This window comes from Rhineura floridana, chromosome 8, assembly GCF_030035675.1.
Source record: "Rhineura floridana isolate rRhiFlo1 chromosome 8, rRhiFlo1.hap2, whole genome shotgun sequence".
Taxonomy (NCBI): domain Eukaryota; kingdom Metazoa; phylum Chordata; class Lepidosauria; order Squamata; family Rhineuridae; genus Rhineura; species Rhineura floridana.
This window is the reverse complement of record NC_084487.1, coordinates 91,695,902-91,722,991: the sequence shown is the minus strand read 5'-3', so window position 1 is coordinate 91,722,991 and position 27,090 is coordinate 91,695,902.

The following is a 27,090-nucleotide window of genomic DNA, read 5'->3' as shown; positions in this document are numbered from 1 at the left end:
AGGGGGGTGCGGGGGTGCAGACCGCACCAGGTGACACCATCAGAGGGGGGTGACTCTCAGCTTTAATTTTTAAAAAAATTAAGTTTCTAGGTGGTCCGGTTCTTGAGATATACATAAAAATGTCAGCTGCCCCCCCAGTGGTGTCACTAGGGGGTGCAGGGGGTGCAGACCACATCAGGTGACACCATCAGAGGGGGGTGATTCTCAGCTTTAATGTAAAAAAAAATTAAGTTTCTAGGTGGTTCGGTTCTCAAGATATACATAAAAACGTCAGCTCATCCGTTAAATCTTTTCTTAAACTACTGTATAGCACTTCATAGCTTTAACCCCGCCCATTGAGGATTGCAGCCAATCAGTGAAGTGTTTGTTTCACCTGTGGCAGTGTCTAGTAAACCTCATTGCAAGGCCAGAAAATGGTGGTTCCCCCTCTTTTATCTGAAAATCTCATAAATTGGGTAAGTATATATATTTCAGTTTTTTCCCCCCTTGTGTGTAGGAGTCAGATCCTGGGCAGTGTTTTGAAAACCTTCCCAATACTTGCTTTTGTGGGGGTAAAAGCATTGCTAATCCCATATCTCCAGAGTAAATCCCATTGAATTCAATAGGATTTACTTTTGAGTAGACATGGTTATGAATGTGCTGAAAATCAATGGGAATTTGGAGTGAATGTAAAAAAAAATTGTGTTTGTGTTGTCTTTCTGTCACCCCCTCCTCCAGTCCTATTTTAAAGCAAGTAGGCAGGGCTTACTTAGGTATTACAGTTTTTATTCTGTAGGAAACGAATACTGATTTTTAAAAAACTAATACTGATTTTTCTGCAATGACCAACTGGTTTGACAATAAACTATTATATGGGCTGTATGTATTTATACATCTGCAGTGTGTGTGGGTAGTCTTTCCAACAACCCTGTGAGGTAGGGTTGGAAACCAAGGCAGCTCACAACAAGAAGGAAAGCCATTTAAAATCCAATAACCATAAAGCAAGAATAAACAGTTGGAAAACAGCCTAAAGAGGCATGATTCTGAATTTTGGGTTGTGTGAATGAAGTTTATTTATTTATTATTTGATTTATATCCCACCCTTCCTCCCAGTAGGAGCCCAGGACAGCAAACAAAAGCACTAAAAGCACTTTAAAACATGATAAAAACAGACTTTAAAATATATTAAAACATCTTTGAAAATATTTTTTAAAAGCTTTAAAAAACATTTTTTTTTAAAAAAAGAAAAGGCTTAAAAACATATTAAAAAGCAATTCCAACACAGACTCAGACTTGGATAAGGTCTCAACTTAAAAGAACAAGTTGAAAGAACAAGTTCCTTATCACTTGAGGCTGTAGTTCTCTGCACACTTCCCAGTTTGAGTAAGCCCCATTGAATACATTGGGACTTGCTTCTGAGTAAACAAACATCGGATTGCACTATAAATATATTTAAAGATTGTGTAATTCATAAACATATTTGAGAGTCATGTTTATATAAATATTTCTTCATACTGTGTCCCAATAAGTATTTGATTTCACACTATGGTTGTAGATGATTTTTTCCTCTACATTTTAAGTGTGCCCTTCTTCCTGGGGGTGGTCATGGCTCTCCATTGTTTTCATCCTGAGGAGGGGATAGGCTGAGAGATGGTGAGTAGCACATTTAAGGTCTCTTCACCTCCCCCCCCTTTTTATTATTTGTATTTGTTTTATATTTCTCCAATATCTTCCCCTGGCTGTTTTTATGTATTTTAAATATTTGTAGATTAAATAAATAGGAAATCATAATTGTGAACCTCCCTAAAAGCAATTTACCTATCCTTATGTTTTGGCAAAGTGATGGTGTGAAGGCATGCTGGTAGAACAAGAGACCATGTTTGAGGCATGTTATAAGGTGTTTGAGGACTTTGTCACACATTACTTTTTGAGACCTGTAGATTCATGTTGGAAAGAACACGTGCACGTATTGAATGGTGGCTTGGGTGCTGTTTTTTCAGTCTATGCTGCATGCGTAGGGAAGGTGATACATCATCTGGCAGCTAGCTTCATAACATGAGAATGAAAAACATTTGGATCACCATTCACTTGTTTACTTTTCTCACTATTGAGACCACTTCATATATTATTTTTTCATACACAGAAATTTAATCTTTGTATAGGAAAAAGTATTTTGTAAAATGTGAAGGACAGTGGCTGCCCAGTCAGTATAACCACTGTACAAGATCTACTCAGCCACTGTAATTACCTTTTTGTTTTGAGTGCCCTTTTGTCTGGGTCTTGGTTCAGGTGTGTATCCAACCTTGATGTGCTTATGGAAGGGGTGTGCAAGTAGTGCCCCCCCCAAGTGTGGAGGCTTGGACAAACATTGTGTTATGGAAAACCAAAGTCTGTGTGAAAGTACATATTTGGGAATGCCATCAGTGTAATCCTAAACACACTTAATAAATAATATTGAACTTGCACGTCACAAAATATATTACGGTCATGTCCATAAGCACCAGGAGAGTAGTCGCCCAGGGGATCTTAGTCCCTCTGCTTTTTTGGGAGCAGGGTCCCTATGTCTCCAAGCATCCTACAGTCAGCATGAAAAGGGAGTGTGTTAGTCACTGAGAAGAGTCTTCTAATATGCTTCCTTGCCTTTTCTGCAGTTTGGAGCCAATCAGAGTGAAAGGAGGTGAGTCAGCCACTGAGAAGACTCTTCTCAGTTGCTAACGCTCTCCACTTTCATGCTGATTGGCTCCTAGAGATGTTTGTTGTTGTGAGAGAATGCATTAACAAAGATCTCATTCTTAATCCAGGAGCAAAAAAGGGTGTACGTGGCTGTAACTATCATGAAGGGACACTGCAGCTCTGAGTTTTCTACTAAACAACTGATAAATACCTATGTAACTTTGTGTCTGGAGACTTATTATTAAGAATCACATTCCATAATTGTAAGGAGGTGTGTCTACACGCATGCATCCCAGGCACCTAAATGAGGGGAGAGAGCAGCATAGGGACATAAGCAGGTGTCTTATTCCAGGGGTTCCCAAACCTTTCTTCTACATAGACCACTTGAAAATTGCTGAGGGTCTGAAAGTATCTGAAAATTTACTATGGGCATATGCAAGATAATTAACTCCCATTTGTAATAAGAGCCAGAATTTGAGCTGTGCGTATGATATTGTAATTTAAAGGTGTAATTTTAATTTTGCTAGTTGTTTATGTCACTACTATTGCCATTACATTCAGTGATATATGGGAATTACGATTTACAAGTAACATTAGTACAAAAAACATTACTAAGGATTCTGTATGGTCTGATACGGGAGGAGGTCCATGGGGGTGACACCATGAGTTACCGCACCAGGTGACACCAACCCTAGTGACGCCACTGCCCCACACTCACTTCCAATGTATCATGGGGTAGCACAATGTCCCAACACCAAGTGTGTGTTTTGTCAGAAAAGCATTGTTATCAGCTTCCCTAGATCAGTTTTCTTGAAGAGCCATGTGAGACATTTTTTACCCCAATACCATAATTCAGAAACTGACACAGACAGTTTTAGGGGGTGGTTTTCTACTCCCAAGCCAAAATCAAATGTAACTTGGGGTCGTTAAATGTCCTAAAATAAAGCCATATGGTATGTTAGAAAAAAGGCACTTACCTGCCTCCCTGGGTTGGTTTTTGCTTGAGAAACTGCATGGGACAATTTTTAACCCCTATACATTAACATTGGCTGGGACAAAAAAGGACCCCAATGGCAAACTTCTTTACCTCCTCCCCAGGTGCCTTTTATTGGGGACTCTGCTTACTACTGTACAGGTGACAATATCCTAGAAGGACTACATTATGTAGGTATACTGCTGTGTAAATTCTGCATTGAAAAGTGACCCCAGGATGGATTTAAATCCATTTTATGTGGGAAACAGTTAAAAACTTGGACTAAATTGCAGAGTGGTCCATTGCTCAATTTCCTACTCTATGCAGAGTACTTGTGCCTTTAAGACAAGGGTGGGAAACCAGACGTGGCCAAATACCATGAGAGTGACAAGGAAGGGAAAAATAGCAGTAATGGTAGTGGAAGAAAGAGAAAGGGTGTCCCTTCCCCTTTTGATTTTGGCCTCACCCACCATTAGCTTCAGCTCCACCCACAGTGAGGAAATGTTGCTCTGAGCAGAAAAAATGTTTCACCTCTGTTCTAAGAGAGTGTTAAATCAAACTTTTCCTAGTCTGGGGCTCCAGTAACAGTTGCTGCTAACTTCCTGTGCTAGTTTTGATTTGAACTCGGCCAAGTCATCTCATAATTCCATATGTGGTCAACTTTGTACAAGCAGAATGTTAAGTGCAATCCTATACATGTCTATACAGAGGTGAATCCCATTATAAGACTTACTCTAAGGTAAGAATGTATAGGATTGCAATTTTAGTATATAGTAATACCTCAGTTAATGAAGTACATGTGTTCCTGAACACTTTTACTTTAACAGAAACTTTGGTATTAGAAGTAGGAGTACCATGGAAAGAATAAGGATAGGTTCCTATCCCACACACACAAAAAGATCAGTTCAACATATTTCAGCAAACTTTTTATTCAAAACTAATAATGCATATGTCTGAAATGAAACAACCAGGTCAGATAAGCCTTGCATACTTGAAGGCTTCTTCCGTAATGCATCCAGGGATGCCTGCTTTGCCTTTTTTTCTTTTATCATGTAGCATCTTGCTATAACAATCTAAAGCTTTGAGCACTGTTCTCCTCTCTGTACACTCAAGAAGGCAGGCAAGGGGCAGTCACACACACCCCGTGCTTGCGCTCTCTCTCTCTCTCTCTCTCTTTCTCTGTCTCCCTGTCTGTCTGTCTCTCTCTGTGTGTGTGTGTGCCATCCTCCCCTACACTCAAGCAGACACGTTTGCAGTGAACAGTGTTTCAAGGGCACCCACAGCACTGTTTACTGCAGAGGCACCTGCGCCACTTGGCAAGGACTGCCATTCCAGCCATGTGTGAGAGAGTCGCCTGTAGCAGCCACAATCCAGTAGACAAGGAGCCACATTCTGACTATGTCAGGGTGTGTGCCCCGCCATGCCCCCCCCAAAGGAGCTTCTTTCCTGGAGGATTTGTTAACTGAGGTATTACTGTATTAGGTGGCCCAGCCTGTTTAAAATTATCATAGGTAGGGGCTGCTCATTGTCAATGGATAATTAAGACCAAAACTACTCAGGCATCCATTTGGAGTCAATTCAATCAATGTGCAGCTAGAGGAAATGGATTGGATTTTTCTGTGAAAGTAAATTTTTGCTGAGTTTAAAATATTTTTGAAGCTGCCAATCCTGTATATGTAATGAGTTTTGCTTTCCTGACCAGATGGAAGCCGTTTGCAATTACATACACCATGTTGCACTGTACAGTGCTGACCAGATGCTGTAGTATCTGAGTCTTGACCAGTTCCAATTTAAATTGAAGAAAGGATCCGGCTGAAATGAAAGAAGTTGGATAGGATTTTTGGGGAGGGGGAGAGAGAAATTCAGGAACTCGCTGCAAGGAACTCATTGGATTATCTATTCAGATTTACATACTAGTTCATATGAATGAACTGCACACAACTGAAATAGCCATTGCTTTGATGTTAATGTGACACTCAGCAACAACAGTGTATCCTATTGTAATGGCAGATTGGGCAGCAGTAGTACTGCTTTCTATGCAAGCGCTGAATCAGTCTTCTTTTTAAGAAACAACTTTTCTAGTCATTTATTTATTTATTTATTTATTAAGCCTTCAGGTAACTTTTTATGCAAAATCGCCTCTCAAAGCACTTTACAACTATGTACAAATATCAATTTTAAAAATCCAACAGTAAAACTAATTTAAACAATTAAAATCTCCTATTCCATCCCAGGAACACATACAAACAAAACAACGCACCTAGCTCTGGAAAAACAGCAACATCAGAATTTAATAACATCGATTAGCTCTTAAAGAACATAATGACAAAAAAAAGTTAGCAAGTGAGGGGGCTGTTCTGATCTCACTTGGAATGGAATTTGGGGGACATCACTAAAAGGCTCTGTTTGGTGCGTCTGTTCACCTAATAGTATTTATAGGTGGGCATCTCAGCAGGGCTTCTAAGTTAAGTCTTAAGGAATAAGCAGATTGATACAGATGTGGGCAGCCCTTATGCCATGTTCCCCATGACAGCTATGTTTTGTTATGACATACTGCCATGGCAGCCATATTGTGATTGGTGCTTACAGCCCTCTCTCAAAATTAAAATTTGTCCACTGGTCCAAAAGGGTTGGCAACACCTGTCTAAAGGTAACCAGGTCCCAAACCACTAAGGGCTTTGAAGGTTATATAACCAGCACTTTGAGTTGGGCCCAGAAAGACATTGGCAAACCAGGGCAACTGGCCCAATTTTGGTGTAATATGTTTCAACTGCCTGGCCTCAACTAATAGCCAGGTGGCCACATTACATACCAGTTGAAATTTCCACACTGTCTTCAAAGGAAGCCTGACATAGAGCATGCTACAGCAGGCAAGCCTGGGAGTCACTAGAGCATGGATAACCATGGCTAGGTTTGTTCTTTCCAGATAGAGTAGCAGCTGATATACCAACCAAACCTGTGTTGTTGTTGTTGTTGTTTTAAAAAAGCACTCCTTGCTACCGCCACCATCTGAGGTTCCTCAGCACCAAGTCCAGGAGTACACCCAAATTACAAACTTGGTCCTTCAGGCAAAATGCAACCCTGTCTAACACTGGTTGAACACTTCTGTCTAGTGCAATTGGTTTCCCTACTCTTAAGAACAAAAGAAGAGCCCTGCTGGATCAGGCCCATGGCCCATGTAGTAGTAGTAGTAGTAGTCCAACATGGATGCCCATGGAAAGCCTACAAGCCAAATCTGAGCACAAGAGCACTTGTCCACAGCACCTCTGCCTTGCCAAGATTAACAGCTTGTTCATCTTCTCCAATCTAGTACACCCTCGAACCAAAGATTCAGGAGTTCAACAGCATTCCTTGGAAGAGCTGGTGAATGCAAATCTGGCTTTAAAAACATGTATGCTATCCTAGGTGAAATATGAGGTGCCTGTTTTGGGATGGTGATTGGGTTTTCCAATGGCCAGGGAGCAAAGCTTCAAGAGGGAATGGTCTTCACTGTCCTTTTAACTTTGTGCTCCTCTCACTAGCAAGGGTGGAATAAAAAGTTAAACCAGAGGTGGACAACATTTTTCAGCCCAAGGGTCCCATTTCCTGATGGGCAAACCTCCAGAGGCCACATGCTAGAGACAACATGTGGGCAGAGCAATGGATGTAACTCTTACCTACATTCCAGCAGCCACAAACAAGTCCAGAGATTTATACGCACCCACATCCATATATTCATCTAGGTAAGCAAGAGGCACTGTCACAGTTCAAGGATCTGTGGTGTATACACACAACAAGTGCAAGCTGGTGCCTCTGTTGGAAGAAAAAGTGTGGGGCCTGGAACAGCGGGTGGCCACACTGAAGAGTATAAGAGAAGATGAAGAGTTCTTAGATAGAACGCTGGAATAACAACAGCAAAGAGACGTACAGGAGGTGGAAGAACAACAGCAAATTGAAGCAGGAGGAGACTGTTGTGGACAGCAACAACAAAGTGGAGGAAACTCCATGGAAAAGGGTGACAGGAGCAGAAGAGCGAGAAGATACACTTCACAGGTGGAACTATGGAACCACTTTCAAGCACATGAGGATGAGACTAGAGGACAGTCCGCAGGGGGAGAATTACAGGAGACCCCACGTGACAGTGAGCTAGAGGCTGAAGCTCAGTCAAACAGAGGCAATGAAACCACGGCTCACAAGAAGAAGAGAAGAGTAGTAGTGGTGGGAGACTCCCTATTGCATGGGACTGAAAGCAAGGTATGCTGAGAAGATACATGGACTTGACAGGTATGCTGCCTGTCTAGAGGATGGATTAGAGATATGATGAAAGGATTGCCATAATTCATAAAGCCCAATGGCAGATATCCCTTCTCATCCATGTGGGAACAAATGATACTGCCAAGTGGAAGAAATCGCATCAGACTTTGAAGCTCTGGGAAGGAAACTCAAGGAGTTTGGGGCCCAGATAGTTTTCTCGTCCATCCTTCTGGTACCTAGAAAAGGAGTGGAAAGGGAAAGAAAAATACTCAGGGTGAATGACTGGCTACAAAGGTTGTGCCGATGTGGGAGATTTGGATTCTGGGACCATGGGCCATGCTTCCTGGAAGATGGACTGCTGGCAAGTTGTGGGTTGCACCTCACAAAGACTGGGAAGAATATGTTCGGCCACAGCATGGAAAAATTATTAGGAGAGCTTTAAACTGAATCCTAAGTTGGAGGGAGACATAAACTTGGTGGTAATGACTAACAAAGGCTTTTGCACAGTAAGAGGAACTGAGGGAACAGCTCTAATGGGGCCCGGTAATAATCTTAATAAAAATGTAGGAAGGAAGCCAGGCTGTAAACCACATGGTCTTCAATGTCTGTATACTAATGCCCTGAGTATGGGAAACAAACAGGACGAACTTGAACTCTTAATACAGGAGAGTAAATATGACTTGATAAGTATAATTGAAACTTGGTGCGATGACTCCCATGACTGGAATACAGCGACTGAAGGATATAACTTCAAAAAGAACAGAAGGAATAAAAAGGGAGGCGGAGTCACACTATATGTTAAAAATATCCCTGCACAAAAATATAGGAGAATGAGCTTGGTAGCTCCACCTACAGTATCTGGATTAAAATTAATGGGGAAAGGAATAAAAGGAACATGGTAGTTGGAGTCTGCTACCAACCACCAAACCAAGGAGAAGACGAGGATGAAACTTTTGCAAAGCAAATTGCCAATGTTTTGAGGAGGCACGAGATAGTAGTAATGGGGGACTTCAATTACCCCAGTATCTGTTGGGAGACAAATTCTGCCAAACACAGCCCCTCCAAGAAATTCCTGACTTCTGTTGGAGATAACGTTCTCTTACAGAAAGTGGAGGAAGCGACTAGAGGATTGGCTATCCTTTACTTCATTCTAACCAATAGAGATGACTTGGCGGATGAAGTGGCAGTTATAGGAACTCTGGGGGAAAGTGACCACACTATATTTGAGTTCTTGATTTTAAAGGAAGCAAAAGCTGAGAGTAGCAATACACATACCCTGAACTTCAGGAAAGCCGATTTTAATAAACTCAGAACAATAGCAAGTAAGGTTCTGTGGCAAGTGACCCTGATGACAAAAGGAGTCTAAGATGGGTGGGAGTTTCTAAAAGAGGAAATTCTAAAGGCACAATGGCAAACAATTCCATCAAGGAAAAAGGGGGAAGACAGCAGAAGAAGCCAATGCGGCTTCATGGAAAGCTTAGAGATGACTCAAAAACAAAAAAGGACACATACAGGAAATGGAAAGAAGGCCAGGCCACAAAGGAAAAGTACATACAGGTAGCACGGAATTGCAGGGAAGGTGTCAGGAAGGCTATAGCTGAGAATGAGCTGAGGTTAGTGAGAGATGCTAAAAGCAACAAAAAAGCTTTCTTCGGGTACATCCATAGTAAAAGACAGAGAAAAGAAAAGAAAAGGTGGTGCAGCTACTCAATAAAGATGGCAAAATGATAACAGATGACAAAGAAAAGGCAGAAGTGCTCAATTCCTACTTTGACTCAGTCTTCTCCCAAAAGAGAATCTATGAACTTCCTGGGAAATGTGAAGTTGAAGGGACAGGATTACATGATAGACAAATGGTCAAGGAATACCTAATCACTTTGAACAAGTTCACATCTCCAGGGCATGTTAAACTGCATCCTAGAGTATTGAAGAAATTGGTTGAAGAATTCTCAGAGCCACTGTCTATTATCTTTGCAAAATTATGGAGAAAAGGTGAAGTGCTGGATGACTGGAGGAAGGCTAATGTTGTCCCTATCTTCAAAAAGGGCAAAAAAAGCGGAACCTGGGAACTACAGACCAGGCAACCTGACATCGATCACTGGGAAAACTCTGGAACAGCTTATAAAGTGGTCAATCTGTAAGCACCTTGAAAACAATGCAGTGATTACTAGAAGCCAACATGGATTTATCAAAAAAGAACAAATCTTGCCAGACTAATCTTACCTCATTTTTTGATCAGGTAACCTCCCTGGTAGAGTGTGGGAATGTTGTGGACATAATATATCTCAACTTCAGCAAAGCTTTTGACAGTGCCCCATGATATTCTGATTAGCAAGCTAGCTAAATGTGGGCTGGATGGAACACCTATCAGGTGGATCCACAGCTGGCTATAGAATCATACTCAAAGAGTGCTTATCAATGATTAATTCTCAAACTGGGAGAAGGTAATGATCGGGATCCAGCAGGGCTCAGTCCTAGGCCAGGTGATCTTCAACTTTTTTATTAATGACTTGCATGAGTAGGTGCAGGAAATGCTTATCAAATTTGCAGATGATAAAAAATTGGGAGGGACAGCTAATACCTTGGAAGACAGAAACAACATTCAAAGGGATCTTGATAGGCTGGAGCATTAAGCTGAAAACAATATAACAGGGATAAGTACAAAGTTCTACACCGGGGGGGGACCAAATGCACAGTTATAAGATGGGGATACTTGGCTCAGTAATATTACATGTGAGAAAGATCTTGGAATTGTTGTTGATCACAAGCTGAATATGAACTAACAGTGTGATGTGGCTGCAAAAAAGGCAAATGCTATTTTAGGCTGCATTAACAGAAGCACAATTTACAAATCATGTGAAGCATTTGTTCCCCTCTATTCAGCACTGGTTAGGCCTCATCTTGAGTACTGCATCCAGTTCTGGACACCACACTTTAAGAAGGATGCAGCCAACCTGGAATGGAGTCCGAGGAGGGCAATGAGATGATCAGGAGACTAGAAACAAAGTCCTGTGAGGAGACACTGCAAGAACTGGGCATGTTTAGCCTTGAGAAGACTGAGGGGAGATATGATAGCACTGTTCAAGTACTTGGAAGGTTTATTTATTTAATTATTATTTGATTTATATCCCACCTTTCCTCCCAGCAGAAGCCCTTGGAAGATTGTCACACAGAAGAGGGCCAAGATCTCTTCTCAATCATCCCAGAGTGCAGGACATGGAATAATGGGCTCAAGTTATAGGAAGCCGAATTTCAGCTGAACATCAGGAAAAAGTTCCTAACTGTTAAGAGTGGGACAGTGGAACCAATTACCTAGGGAGATGGTGGGCTGTCTAGCACTGGAAACATTCAAGAGGCAGCTGGGCAGCCACCTGTTGGGTATGCTTCAATTTGGATTCCTGCATTGAGCAGGGGATTGGACTCAATGGCCCTACTGGCCTCTTCTATCTCTACCATTCTATGATTCTAGGTTCCATTCCAGCCTCACAAAAGCATTTGAAGAGGGCAGAGAACAGAGCTAGTGACGGCGTAGAATGGGGAGAGTCCTGACGGCCAGACAGAGAGTTCTTCTCTCCACCCCAAGATTAAATGCAAATCTGTTTCTCCATCACTTATCCATTGCATTGATTTGTGCCTTTCTTGGAGCAGAATTCCCTTGGAGAGAATAGACAATCTTGTGCAATGTTATCTCCTGTCCTTATGAGCTTTTCAGTTAGGCGGTTTGCCATTTCCCCCTCTTTCTTGGTTTCTCCTGTATATTGATAACTGTACACACCAAGGTGACAAATGCTTGCAAAGTCCAGACATACTTCTTCATAACACAAAATTTTTTAAAAGGCTACTTTACCTCAATAAAAAATGACTTCTGTCTAAATAAATCGAGCCTTTCCTTAGGTGTTCTGGGTCAGCATGTTGCTTTGCTTCTCTGGAAACAGATGAAGAAGCAGATTAAAATTCAAGGTTGCAATCTGTTTTTGACGGTCCCCTCCACTACACAGTATTTCCTCAATGAATTGGCAAGCAGGGTTGGCACTTGGATATGGCAAACTATTTCCAAAGAACTAGTCAGTCAGGTGCCTGACAGATCATAACTCAAGTTAGCAGTGAGCAAAAGGGAAAGTGTTCCTGAGTTGAAAGGATGCTACATTGCATATATATAGATAGATAGCCTTAATCAAGGAATTCAGTGGTTCTGCTATCTCAGTTCAAAATACATTACATAAAATTATGGATGGGCAAGACTTTTGATTCAGTTCACATTTCAAGCCAAATCTGTCAAATCTGCAGTTTCCAAAACAATATGAGAACTGAAACACAACCATCCTTCAAAATTCACATTTATTTGAATTTTGTAGTGCAGTTCACCAACCAAACAATGTTTGTAAAAACTGATATATTAGGGGCAAGTGTGCATAAAAAATAATGTATGTGAATGAAAATAACATACAAAAATGCATTATATAATAAGAAATGGCTTGTAAAACTGTACATTAGTCAAAACTGCCTACAAAATTGTGTGTGTTAGGAGAAATCTAAAATGTTGGAGTATTTTCATGAGGATTGTTTTTTTAAAAAAATAGCAAATGGTTGCAGAAGTGGGGAAGTGTGGGGAAGTGTATTTAAGATTGGGAAAATGAGAAACTGAGAGAACTGAAACACAGATCTTTCTGTTTGTACATGGAATAAAGGAATGGTTTTTTTTTTTTAAAAAAAACAACTCACATTTCCTGCGAAGTCTTTGGCTCAGCCTCCCATGCCTTACTATGGGGTAGCCAGAAGTTGTTGGACTCCAACTCCCATCATCATGGACCATTAGTCATGCTGGCTGGGGCTGAAGGCAGTTGGAAACCAGCAACGTCTAGACAGCACCATGTTGGCTCTGCCCCCCTTCGTGCAAGAAAATCTGTCATCAAGCATAGGCACATATAACTGAAACAGTCACATATTCTTTCCCTATAGCCCTGCATCTAGTTCCCTCTTCTTCCCTCTGTTTTTCCCCTGATTGGATTTTAGATTATCAGGCAGGGACCTTTCTTCTGCTGCTCTATGAAGTGCCATGCCCACCAATGGTAAATAAATCAGACATACTTCTAAGTAGTGTGTTCACAGTGTAAACTGGCTTAAATCCACAGGGCCAACTCTATCATGAGGCAAAGTGAGGTGACCACCTCAAGAGGCAGATGGTGGGGGACAGCAGGAGTAGCAGCCCCCTTGCTTCCCCGCCTAAATCCCCCAGCTATGCCCCTCAGTTAGGTATGCTGTCCAGATCCCCTAAAGATCCTAGCTCTGTACTTGTAAGCATGGGACACTGTTGTGGGGCAGAGTGTGGCCCTAGGCAGCAGTGGGTGGGGGGATTTAACCTCATGCTGCAGCTGTTGTGGGACCACCTATAGTTGCGGGTGATCCTGTGAGAGCTCTAGAAGGGGTCAGGGTTAGGCGGCCCAGGCCTTTAAGAGGTTGTGTGCACAGCGGCCCTCAGAATGAGTCAGGGGTGCAAGAGACTCTGTTCCTGTGGTTACAGGGTTCAGAATAAGGCCTTGTGGAGAACCATTTCCTTCCCCCTTTAACTTGTTCTTTTCTGGATCAAAGATCCAGAATTGCTAGGGCCTGGACACAACGGCACTGAACCCATCTCACTTCTCAAAAGGCAGTCTTTGCTGGAAGAGTTCAGTTTCAGTCCCTCAAGTCAGATTCAGGATGAATTAGAGCAGACATGGTTTTCCCCTTAGCTCTCAGCAGGGGGACAGTTACGGTATTAGTCTCATCTTTGGGATAACTGTAACTAGTCTCTTTATCACAGTTCTCTGCTTACCAGCAGTTCAGGAATCTCTGGCAAGAGCAAAGCAGATTGTAGAGTCACACAGGTCTCCTCAACAGAACACAGTCCAAAAAGCATGTAGGCTTGGCTCCCCCCTGGGTTTGTAGCAAGCATGTGGTGCTCCAGTATAACTTCTGGATGTATCTGGGCATTTCCTGCCTCTTGCACAGTCCCTTTCTCCTCCCCTTCACTTTGTGGCTGTATAGATGCTGAGGGATAGAGCATCGCTAATGCCTCAGTTCCAACAGGATTATTCTCAGTGCGCTATGCCCCCCTTCTCAGAGCAAGCAAGATAGCAATGAGTGTGTGCAGTCTTAGAGCACTCATGGCCCAGTGCAACATTCAGTCAAACTTCTGGTTTCTTCCAGGGCACCCCAGAATTGCAAACTGCTCAGTTTTAAATTGGGGGGGGGAGCTGGTGGCCAAAGCTGATATTGCCTGCTTGGCTGAAGAACATCTGACTATAATGTTGGGTTGGTCATTGTGGCTTCAGAGGGAGTTGTGAAGAGATGCGAGGAAACCCCACAGAATAGAGGGGGCAAGTCAACAAGGCTGCAACGTGCCTAGTCTGAGCAAAAGGTGGCCTAGTGGTTTGTCACCCGTTTATCAAGTGTGATTGGCCTGTTTTCAAGGCAACAAGGCTGTTGTGTGCCTTGTCAGACCAATAGATGGCCTAGTGGTTGTCATCTGCTTATCTACATTTATTGCACAGTTGGTGTTCATCTCTCTGAAAGAGGGAATGATGCCTGGCTTGGTGACTTCAGTAATATTTTATTATCTTGGCAGCAGCATGTGAGAGGGGTTGGCGGTGGGTTGGAAAGCACTGCGCCCCTCCTTTGTGGGCACTGGGCAGCATCGAACATAAGGAGGACTTCCGTAAGGGGGTACAGGTGTGGCCACACCCTTAGCCTGGGAGGAGCCTGGCCTCATATAGCTCACACCAACCCCTACTGGTTGACCAGCAGGATCCCAAGTACATTGGCTTGCACCGCGCTGGGGGTCTAACTCTGGCCAACACCCAAGGGTGACTCCCCTTCTGCAAACATTCCCTCAGCAAGGCCTGTTGGAATGAAAGTGGATCCTTGCCCTACCGCCATGCCAATCCACTTACTTGCTGTAAACCAATAAAGCTGTGGTCTGTTTTCACCCATAAATCATTTTTGGCTGTTTTATTTCTCTTGCTGATGTGGGGATGCATCATGCACCTGCCACACAATAGCCTGCTGCCTCAGGTGCAGTGGAGGATTATATCCTGTCACCAGTATTGAAGTAAGATTCAAGTGTCAGCCCAGTCAGCATCTGTACCTGAACTGGAGAAGGGGCAGAATTTTGTCTTTCATCTGAGGCAGCAAAACGTCTTGAGCTGGCCTGTAAATCCACATTTAAAAAACACACACACACACACACACAACTTTTATTTTTCAGTTTTAGAAACATTCAAAAGAAATAAAGATATACTCACCCCTCGACTCTGTGCATGCCCATTGTAAAGATATTGTCTAATCATTGTACTTGGTTTAGGTAAAAAACCTCTCCAGAACATTCCTTGTGCATCTGGAGGAGGGTGCCCAGGTCTAGTTCTATGTAATAAAACAGAACCAGCCCTCACTCAGTGCATCTTTTTTATTTTGTCCTGTGCTCACCCTTACTTGAGCCATCAATTTCTCCAAAAGGGTGATGCACTATATTTAACTATAGTGAGGTGCAGATCCCTATGGTACTTCAGCATGAATGCATTTCAATAAGTGTGTCTATCACAGCACAATATTATTTACATGTCATTTATAACAAATTTTAAGAATCTATAAATAGGTCATTTACATTTATATAGTATAGTGTTGTCTTCCAGAAAGATTTTGAACTGGATTGAGAAGCTTAAATGCTGCTGCTGTTCTTGTTGTTTTAAAGTTAATCTCAGCGTGAATGGGGGTGGGGGGGTGGGGTGCATTGTTACATTCAATTATTGCTACATTCTTTGCTGGAGAGCACTGCAGCTTTCCTCCTGTTTAGATTTTCAGAAATAGGATTCCATTTTCTCTGACATTTAACACACACAAAAACAGTAATCAATATTTGACATTCGGTATTCCATGTCCACCATCTGCCTACCTATCAAATAAGCATTTGTGTACATTTTCCACATTAACAATGCCTTTGCTGCGTAAACACTACATCTGAAAATAAACTGTCACGATGGCTTCAGTGGATTCAAGCTTCACTGCGGAGGGATTACAATGCTTAAAGCCAAGCCCCTCGCAGAGTGATGGTGCTGCCGAAATGAAAAATAAGCTTGCTTGCTTTGCCAGATTAGCTCCTCCAAAGCTTAGTACTGAAGCTGCAGTGTTTTGTCATTGGCTTTAGTATGAAAAGGATTTGTCCTTTGCTAGCACCCTACTTTCCCATGTAGCTTTTTAACATCCATGTGCGTTGTTTTGCACATTTACAGTGCAATCCTATCCATATCTACACAGAAGCAAGCCCCACTGAATCTATGCCACCCTGGGCTCCTACTGGGAGAAGGGTGGGATACAAATCTAATAAATAAATAAATTTCTTAGGGGTTTTCCCCTTTGGATACTGTAAGCTTTGTGGTATGTGTCACCTTTTAATTGTATATAATTTTGCATCTGATGTCATATTTCAATGCTTGCACATGTAGCATATTTCCCAATGCTGAAGGCAATAGGGCATCTCAACAGAGCCAAAATTCATGATATTTTATTCCAGTGTATGGTGTCAAGGCACATCAGGCCACCACCTTTCTGAAACTAAGCAGGTCTGTGCCTGAATGGGAGACCACCTGGAAACCACATCCATGCCACCTTGGGTTCTATGATGAAAGAAAAGTGGGATATAAATGTAATAATACCGATAAACCTGAGTCCAAGGAGTTGCTTTAGGCATGCCCAAATGTGCTTTTCTTTTTCTTTTTTAAAAGAAACTTTAAAAAATGTTTTTGAAGGGCAGACCCTCTTGCCATATTACAACCTGCTTTTGAGACTCCTCCACTCAGCCCTCCAATTTCAAAAAGAGCTTGCCATGAGGCATGGGGTGGAGGGGCTGTTGTTCGAAAACCACAACCCCCAAAATCCCTTTGCGACAAGGAGCTAGCTTCCTTGGATCAGGACCACCAGGAGGTGCCAGCGAGGCAGCTCACCTTGGCAAAACCACCAATGGTTACTTGAAGGCCTGAGAGGGGAAGGCAATTCCCACCCATATTTGTATGTTCTGGAAGGTTGTGTTGGAGGCAGGAGGTGCAAATGACTGAAGCGTAATGTCTACTGCCTGTGCTAGATGCTGCCTGAGGTATACCATTGTGGATCCACTGCCACCTTGCAGCACTTACATGGTCAGTTGTTTTTCTCCCCACTCAATCACCACACAGTGGCTACTTGTGGTTTTGCTTTAGTAGTAACCCACGTCTTCAATAACATCATCATGTAGACTATCCATAAATGTATTTGCACAATTTACAGAAGTTCCTGGGGTGGGTGACTCTGGGGAAGCAATATGGCAAGGGTAAGCAGTCTCTGACCACCAAAGAGCACCCATTCTTCATTGTGTTTCCAACTTAAATGACAACACCATTGGTCTTATGTGGCCATTAATGGCTTAGGAATCACTTGCATTCTGCCATAGGGAGAATTCTGCAAATATGGATGCTGTTCCTTTTCCCAGGGGTGCAAATATTCTCCAGGCTCAATGAATTGGGAAGGGCCACTGGAATTGTTCATGATGCCCCACTCCAAGTATGGATGAGGCACAGTACATTTCAAAGACTACTTAAACTGTGTAGGAATTTGGAATCTTTGTTTCCTCAGTATTAATTTATTACGTTTATATCCCACCTTTTCTCTGAGAAGTGATGTGCATGGTTCTCTCTTCCTCGTTTTAACCTCCTAACAACCCTGTGAAGTAGTAGGTTAGGCTGAGAGAATGAATTGTCCAAGGTCATCCACTGAGGATCATGGCTGAAGAGGGTCCTAGTCCAACACTCTAACCACTATGCTTCAGTAATGTGGAGGTTGGTATATTTTTCTCCCTTAACGCTAGATCACCTGTCTGAACAAGACAGAAGTGCATCTTTTATATCCCTCATTGCCATGACAATTCATTCTAGTTATTTTTCCCACCGACAGAAGGCGGCTACCCACCTGCAATTAGCTATATATTGCCACATGGCAATTTGGGAACCTTGTCCAACCAAAAGCTCTGATACCAAAGCACTGTCCTGAAACAATTTTGACATTCCTCTTAAAGTGCACAGGGTTGAAATGTGCCTTCCAGCTAGCGTGTGATAATGGCCCTTAATGGGCTTTTAAAAGCAGGTTGTTCATATTAGCTGGTTGCACTCAATAAGCTAAAAAGGGAAATTAAATAGAATTTTATTACACATAAAGTCTGTATTATATACTACATTGACTCAAGAACTTCCATTTAGTTCTTTCTTGTCCTTGTTTACAGTGTCTAATTAGATTTGTTTTAAAAGTGAGCAACTTAAGAATCTGTCTTCTACTGAGTCAGGTTGTTGGTCCATCCAATTCACCTGGTGCCGTCCAGAGGTTTGGGGCTACAGCTCCCATCAGCCCAGTCAGCATGACCAGTGGTCCAGGATGATGGAGGGTGTAGTTCAAAATATCTGGCTGTCACCAGGTTGGAGAAGCGTGGTCTACACTGGTTGGTAGCAGCTGTCCAAGATTTCAGACAGGAGCCTTTCAGACGTATCCTAGACAGGACAGGAACTGAACCTGGAACTTCTTGTCTACAAAGCATCTGCTCTACCACTGAGATACTGTAACTAATACTAACTCACCCGCACTCAAACAGCATGGTGGCTTTGCGGAAATGTGTGACAAAAGTAGCCCTCCCAGTCAGTGGGCTGCTGATAAATGTCGGATGGGCTATGTTTAGTTGGGTGGTGCAATGAAACACACTTCTGGCCTTTAAGAAACAGAGTGATCCCTGAAAAAGAAGCAGCAGCAGAACTTGAGCATCCATGTTCTGTGAATCTGAAAGGTTTTGAGTCTAAATTCTTACTGCAACCTTTTTTTTTAAAGTCTCTGTCTTCTCAGCCTTGCAACCGCTGTGTCAAGATTTGTTGTCTAGTGGGAATAAGACTTTCTTTGCTTATGGAAATTGCCCTTCAGTTAATGTCACTGGTTCTCTTGTTGCTTTTATCAGATATCATTCTGGCCAGTCAGGTTAATTTGTTTCATGTGGATGATACTGTGTTTTCAGCTCTTGCCTGAAAACTGATAAAAGCTGGTCAAGTCTAGTGCTACATGTGTTTGGCATTTAATTTACATTGCCTGCTCAGGATGGAAGTAAACACTTTCTCATCTCAGAATTTTTCCAGTTGGCCATTGCAGAACTTTTTTTTTTTTTTTAAACAGTCTGGAGATTAAAGTGAGTCATCTGGAGACCCATAGAGGACCCCAAAAACCTGGTGTCTCCGGGTGAAAACCAGACAACTGGAAACCCTATGCAGTGGTCAGATAGTTGGACTAGGATTTAAGAAACCTAGGTTCAATCCCCAATCTCTCATGAAGCACATAGGGTTCTGGTTTAATTTGTTCTGACACCCAATTATTTCAGTGTTTATTATACAGTCATAGACCCGTAATTACAAAACAAACTGCAAATTAAAATATTGTACAATGTTATTAAAGAGTTAGTTTTACAAATTGTCAGAAACCATTCTTTTGCGTATAGATTGAGCTATATACAAAAATTTTGCTACTTGTTCAGTTATATCTTTATCATTATCTGATAAAATATATTTTATTTTCCAATCTATAGATCTACCGGGAAATCCGGCAATAAGTGGCACAATAAACTTTTTCCTTACCTCCAACTATAATTCACATTCCAAAAGTACATGTCCAATAGTTTCAGGCAAATTCGCCTTACATATACAATAACAATTTTCCAAAGGAGTGCCATAGAATCGACCCGACAACATTGCGGAAGGCAAACAGTTAAATCTAGCCCGAGAAAACAAAAATCTGTAATGCGGAAAACTCTTCTATATATGATGCATGATAAGGAAAGCAAAAACTTAAACCAAAATACAGAGGAGAGCTAGAAGAATGTGCCTTAGACATTAAGTACTGATGATCTAGGTCCTTTATCCTCTGGACAATATTTTGTTTGGCTACCCTGGAGTCCCAGGTAGCCAAAAGTTCTTTAGACAGACCTAGATAATTTAATTTTTCGTCAAAGATTTTAGACCAAGAACTTTTGAAAGGGTCGTTCCAAATTAAGTGAGCATAGCCCAGAGAGGGTTCTGAGTAAGCCATCTTGATCCAGAATCTAAATGCTTGTGACCATGCCGTGCACTCGACTGAAGAAATTCCAGCCTCAAGACAAAGTCCTGCTGGGGGGGCACAACGGGGCAAACCGAAAATAGCTCTCAAGAAACCTGAGAGCACCGATTCAACTTTCGCATTAAAATTGGTTATCCATATCGGGGAACCATACAGAAGTTGGGAGAGTAACTTGAGTCTAAGAATTTTTAGTGCCGCAGGAATATAGCGACCTCCCCTAGTATAGAGAAATCTGATGATAGCTTTTGAGGTATTTTGTGCTGCTAAAATTGCAGCCCCTATATGGGAGGACCACGAGAGAGAGGAACAAAAGGTAATTCCAAGATATTTAAATTTCTTTACTTGTTCAATTGTTTGGCCTTTAAGTTTCCAATTAATTTTCATTGACCTATGGGAAAAGACCATTATTTTAGATTTTGTAAAATTTATGGTAAGAAGGTTTTTTTTGCAGTAACTCATAAATACATGAAGGAGGCACTTTAATCCAATTTCTGAGAAAGACAACAAGACCGTGTCGTCCGCATATAACAGAATGGGACATCTGCAATTTTTGGCGAGTGGAATTTGTTTGAACAGCAATTTATACTTAAATCATTGATAAAAAGATTGAATAAGGTGGGGGCCAAAACACACCCCTGTCTAACTCCAATATCTACTGGAATAGGGTGCATCAGGTCACCATTTAACCCGTGACGAACCCGGATTGATGTAGATTGATATAGCCTACTAATTAAAAATAAGAGGCGTTTGTCTATTGAGGTCTTACTTAATTTGATCCATGACAGGTCTCTCGGGACTGAATAAAACGCCGCCTTAAGGTCCATAAAGGCTACAAATAGGCCCCTCTTTTTCCCACTCATATATTTTTCCGCCAGATACCTTAGTATTAGGCAGTGATCGATGGTAGATCTATTTTTGCAGAAGCCAGCCTGTTCTTGTCCCAAATTTTTTTCTTCTTCTAACCAGGATTGTAATCTGGAATTTAGAAGACTTGCATAGGTTTTACTCACAAATGAAAGAAGGCTGATGGGCCTATAGTTTTCCGGGTCACCCCTTTCACCCTTTTTATAAAGTGGAATAACCACCGCCTCTAACCAAGAGATGGGAATTTTTCCAGACAAATTTATGAGAGTAAAAAGAGAGGCTAGCAACGGTGCCCACCATGCTATATTGACTTTTAGCATTTCTGATATTATCGAGTCGGACCCTGGGGCCTTTCCATTTTTAAGAGTATTTATTAAGGCAGAAACCTCTGCTTGTGTTACTGGGGGCCATTTTGGTAAAAAGTTTGGATCAAATGAAAGAGAAGACCAGCAAGAATTTTCACTATTTCTTGCAAACTGTCGTGAAAAGTGATTCTCCCAAATATCAGGGGGGATGGTACATTGCACAGGTGCAGATAGACCAAGGGCGTTTGTGACTAGCGCCCAAAAGAGTGTAGAGTCATTGTTTAAAGAAGCATTAATTAACAGCGACCAATCATTTCGCAATGCTTGTTTCTTTTTATAGTTAAATAGTTGTTTATACCTTTTTTTGGCTAAATAATATTCAGAGGGAAGAGCTTTTTCTTCACTTTTCCGATAGTTTAAATAAATAATTTTTAAATGATGCTTGGACTTCCTACATTCCTCGTTGTACCAGCTTGGATACATATTGGTTTTTTGACGAGGACGATTTGGTACTTTTAAAATCTCAACTAGAGCAGAGGATAGAGAAGAATATTCAAATAAAACTTCCAAAATCTCCTTTGACTCTGTTATACGAGATTTAAAATGCAGACCTCTCAGAGAAGTTAGACATTTTTCCAATTTGGCCATGGTATATTTGTTCCAGCGCACTCTCTTATAAATAAAGTTGGATGGTATATTGGTTTGCAAATGGTTTGTGGTCAGGCAAATTCTCCTGTCTATATAAAGCTTGAATATTAAAGGGAGATGGTCGCTTTCTAGCCTATCGCCAACTAAGAAGTTTTGAATATGTGTGAATAGAGGGAAAGATATCAACACATAGTCCACCACACTGCTGCCATGCCCTGAAATGAAAGTGAACTCTGCAAGAGGATCTACTTCTTTGTGTCCATTGACTATTACTAAATTTAATCGGGCCACAAATTGTACTAAACATATACCGGCAAAGTTTATTTTCTGATCTTTAGAGATTCTTACATGTTTCGGGATTACATTTATATTATCCAATTCACCCCATAGGTACGATGCTGCCAGAATATCATTTGTTGGACCTATTCTGGCATTTAAATCTCCCATAATTATTAAATGAGCTTTTGGATAAAGTTGTTCTAAGCTTTTGACATAGTTTTCCAGCATTTGCCAGAATAATAATATGTCATCCTGTTTTGGGGTGGGTGAGATATAAACATTTATTGTTAGGATGGAAAATAGATTTAATTCTATTAGGGTTGAAATGGCTATGTTATCGCAAGGGGGAAACTTCTTTATTTTTACACCCGAAGTTGTAGATAGCAAAATTGCCAGACCAGCCTTTGGTCTGCCTCTGCTCTTTGCTGGTGTGGCAGGGAGTTCTAAAGTTATAAAGTCTTTTAAATAGATGTTATTTACCGACCAGGTTTCTTCCAAACAGATCACATCGCAGGTCCTCAAAAACTCGACACACTCTGGACAATTTAATTTGGAAGCCCAACCGGCTACATTCCAAGAGAGAAATTTGATCTGGGAGAAATTTGAAACCATTTTACCATTGTGAAAAGAGTGACATATATCATTTGAGCCATATTTTGCTTTCTTTAAATGCCGAGTTTCTACATTCTTAGGAAATTCAGTGTCAAGATTCTGTGGTAAAGAGGGTGATATCGTAGGTTGTCAAGGTAATACAGCATTTTCATGTATTATTGCTTCACAAGAGAAGCTAGATCTACATACATTTGAAAAGCCTGTTTGTATTTTGGTCGAAGAATCCATACAGGATACTAATGTAACATTAGAAGGAGAACCCAGTTCATCCAACTCCAAATATCTTGAACCAGTCCTTTTAGCTCTTAGTTTATTTAAAAGGTTCTGAAGTTTATTTATGACCTCTGTCTGTTCATTATCAGCAAAAGTGGAGAAGTTATTTATTAATTCTTCCTCATCTTCACATGAGAAGTCAAAAAGACCCTCATCACCATTGTCTCTAGGTATCAAAACATGGGGGTGAGATGGAACTTCAACAGATGAAACTGAGAGGGAAGTATTTATCTCATCAATGATAATTAGTTCAGAACAGATTGAATTTGTTGGTTCTGAACTACATTCTACCTGTGACGTAGAAGACAGATATTCTGCCTTGTTAGCCGCTTTTAACTTAGAAGATAATAAAGGGTTTATTATTTGAGTTGAATGTTTTTGAGAGGATTTATCAGTCTTTGCTGAACTAAAAATCGGGACTTTTTTTATAAGTAATGGTAAAGGTTTGGCTATATTAGTAAAGTGTCTCTGGACCTGTATTTTATATCTACTAAGAAGGTTTCTATTTTCCAAAATCTGAGCTACCATCTCAGAGGATTTAAGAGTAAGAAGAACAGATAAATTCAATCACGAATTATGGAGATACTTCACATTTACGACATCCTTAGGCCACAGAAATTCCAGGCCCAACGATTGAAGAATATTACAAACCCTTTGTATCCTCACATCGAGCCCTTCGTTAAATCTGGGACAAGGAAGATTTAGTAGAGCTAAGTTATATTGATTGTATTTTAGTTTCCAAGTCCCGTCCATCTTGTTCAGTCCTGGAATATTTTGTGTAGTCAAGTTTACCTCCAGGCCAGTTCTTTGGTTCAGTTTAGATGATGTCTCTTCAGTTTCAAAGGAGGCTTGAATAATAGGGGATATTCCATTACATGCCCGGGTGACTGCCTCCGCAGCAGAGGTTGTAGTTAAATTTGTCGTAGGGACTGTAGATTTCGTAGCCAATGACTTTGGTCGTTGCTGATTGTCTAATAGTCTAAATAATCTCTGGAAATTCATATTGATGTTCCTAGAAAAGTTGGATTTTTTAATATTTTTAGATTTTTTTCCTTCTCGTGCAATATGGATTTTCTTTCTCTTTTTCCTTTTTTGGCTTTTTGCTGGTTTAGAAGAAAAAGCTATGCGATTTGGGGTCTGATTTAGTTTGATCAATTCTTCCATAAGGGATTTTAATAAATTGTTTGTTTCTTCAATAAAATGTTTGATGTTCTCAATTTCTTTTGCTGCAATTGCCAACTGCAGCTGCATGCATTTTTGGCCAGTTAGTAACAGTTTTTGGCCTATTTCTTCCATTTCCACAAAATCAATAGCCTTCATAGGACAGACATACGATGCCTCATCTTGTGATATAAGCAGGTCAGAGCCTGCAGAGTCATTATTGAAGGAAATTGGAGTGATGTCTGAGCTAAGTTGCTTGAGAAATACAAGACTGTCCCTTGTCATCTAGGATTCTAGAAGTATTTTGATCATTGGGATTTTCAGTAATTACAGTTTTTACATTCGTGTTGACCTCAAATTCCATTGTTGAAGGATTGTTTGAATTAACTTGAGCTTTACAAGGGGATGAAATGTTCAAAATATCAGACTTCAAGTTGCATTCATCAGCTAAAGCGCTAGAGTTCTCTCTCAGATCAGAATGTGACTGTTTCTTTAATAATGTATCAGGTGCATTTACAGTACTGTAGGTTCTGTTTCTTTCTGTTATGTCCACATCCTGATAAGAGAAAAATTCGGTAATTTTTGATTGAAGATCTGCCTTGTCAGACAACAATGATTCTGTAGCCAGTATATTTTCTTGATCATACTGTTTTTTCCGTGTTTGCACCATTTTGAGATTAATTAATTAAAGGAGTTTATCTTTTAGGATTCCATAAGATTTAAATTGAAGACCTTATTCAGAGGGACTGCTTCTTTAAATAAGTCAAATGATCTCTCAATCATAAAAGCAAAATTTCAGGGCTTGATTTATAAGGTTTAACCTGACTAATAAAAGCAAGAAAACAATAAAAACAGAATATTTGTCGTCCTTATCTAGTAGTAGTAGTAGAGTTTCTTTTTATAACTCCTTGAAGCACTGCCAATCAGGAAGAAAGTGCTTGGACAAGTCAGAAGAGTAGGAGATAAAAATACGATAAAAACGCTAAATTAAGCAGCTAAGTCCACAAGAAAACCAAAGTTCTCTCTTCAAAGGCAGAATTCCAAGAATATAAAATGCTGCCTAGTTTGATAAACATGAAAGAGTAAGAAGGAGTAATCGATGCTTTACAGACAGTTTGTAGAACTCCCGATGCAATAGCCGTCTATATCTGCGTCACCATTTTCTCCAATTATTTGTCTTTTTCGCGGTCCATGGTATGCGCAAAGCTCTCCTCCAACACATTTCAAATGAGTTGATTTTTCTCTTATCTGCTTTTTTCACTGTCCAACTTCCACATCCATACATAGAGATCGGGAATACCATGGTCTGAATGATCCTGACTTTGGTGTTCAGTGATACATCTTTGCATTTGAGGACCTTTTCTAGTTCTCTCATAGCTGCCCTCCCCAGTCCTAGTCTTCTTCTGATTCTTGACTATTGTCTCCATTTTGGTTAATGACTGTGCCAAGGTATTGATAATGCTTGACAAGTTCAATGTCCTTATTGTCAGCTTTGGAATTACATAAATCTTCTGTTGTCATTACTTCAGTTTTGTTGACGTTCATCTATAGTCCTGCTTTTGTACTTTCCTCTAACTTTCATCAGCATTAGTTTCAAATCATTACTGGTTTCTGCTAGTAGTCTGATATCATCTGCATATCTTAAATTATTGATATTTCTCCCTCCAGTTTTCACACCTCCTTCATCTTGGTCCAATCCCGATTTCTGTATGATATGTTCTTCATACAGATTAAACAAATAGGGTGATAAAATACACCCCTGTCTTACACCCTTTTGGATTGAGAACCAATCGGTTTCTCTGTATTCTGTCCTTACAGTAGCCTCTTCTCCAGAGTATAATTTGCGCATCAGGACAATCAGATGCTGTGGTACCCCCTTTTCTTTTAAAGCATTCCATAGTTTTTCACAATCAAAGGCTTTGCTGTAATCTATAAAGCACAGGGTGATTTCCTTCTGAATTCCTTGGTCCGTTCTATTATCCAACGTATGTTTGCAATATGATCTCTGGTACCTCTTCCCTTTCTAAATCTAGCTTGGATGTCTGGCATTTCACACTCCATATATGGTAAGAGCCTTTGTTGTATAATCTTGAGCATTACTTTTCTTGAATGGGATATTAAGGCAATAGTTGAATAATTACTGCATTCCCCGGAATCCCCTTTCTTTTGAATTGGGATGCATATTGAACATTTCCAGTCTATGGGTCATTGTTTAGTTTTCCATATTTGTTGACAAAAGTTTGTCAAAATTTGGACAGATTCAGTCTCAGTAGCTTATATCAATTCTATTGGCATGCCATCTATTCCTGGTGATTTGTTTCTTCCAAGTATTTTAAGAGCAGTTTCACCTCACCTCCTAAAATTTCTGGTTCTTCATCATACAGTTCCTCCATGAATGAATCTGTCATCCTGGCATCTCTTTTATAGAGTTCTTCAGTGTATTGCTTCCATCTTCCTTTTATTTCATCTCAGTCAGTCAGTGTGTTTCCCTGTTGATTATTCAACATCCCTACTCTTGGTTTAAATGCCCCTTAAATTTCTCTAGTATTTTGGAATATGGCTCTTGTTCTTCCCTTTTTGTTGTCCTCTTCCCTTTCTATACAATAACTATTGTAATAGTTTTCTTTGTCTCTACGTACTAGTAGCTCTATTGTTGCACTTAGGGTTCTAACCGTGTTTCTGTCTCCTTTTGCTTTCCTTCTCTCTTTAACCAAATTAAGAGTTTCTTCAGTCATCCATGTAGTGCGCTACAGCTGATCTCCTCGGGGCGATCAGACTCCCGCACTCCACCTGACCGCACTGGAGCAGGGGAAGATCAGGTGTAGCATGCTACAGCTGATCTCCTCCTCTTCTGGTGTGATCAGGCTTCCCTGCTGTATCTGATCGCGCCGGAGGAGGGGAAGATCAGCTGTAGTGCACTACAGCTGATCTCCTCCTTGGGGCGAT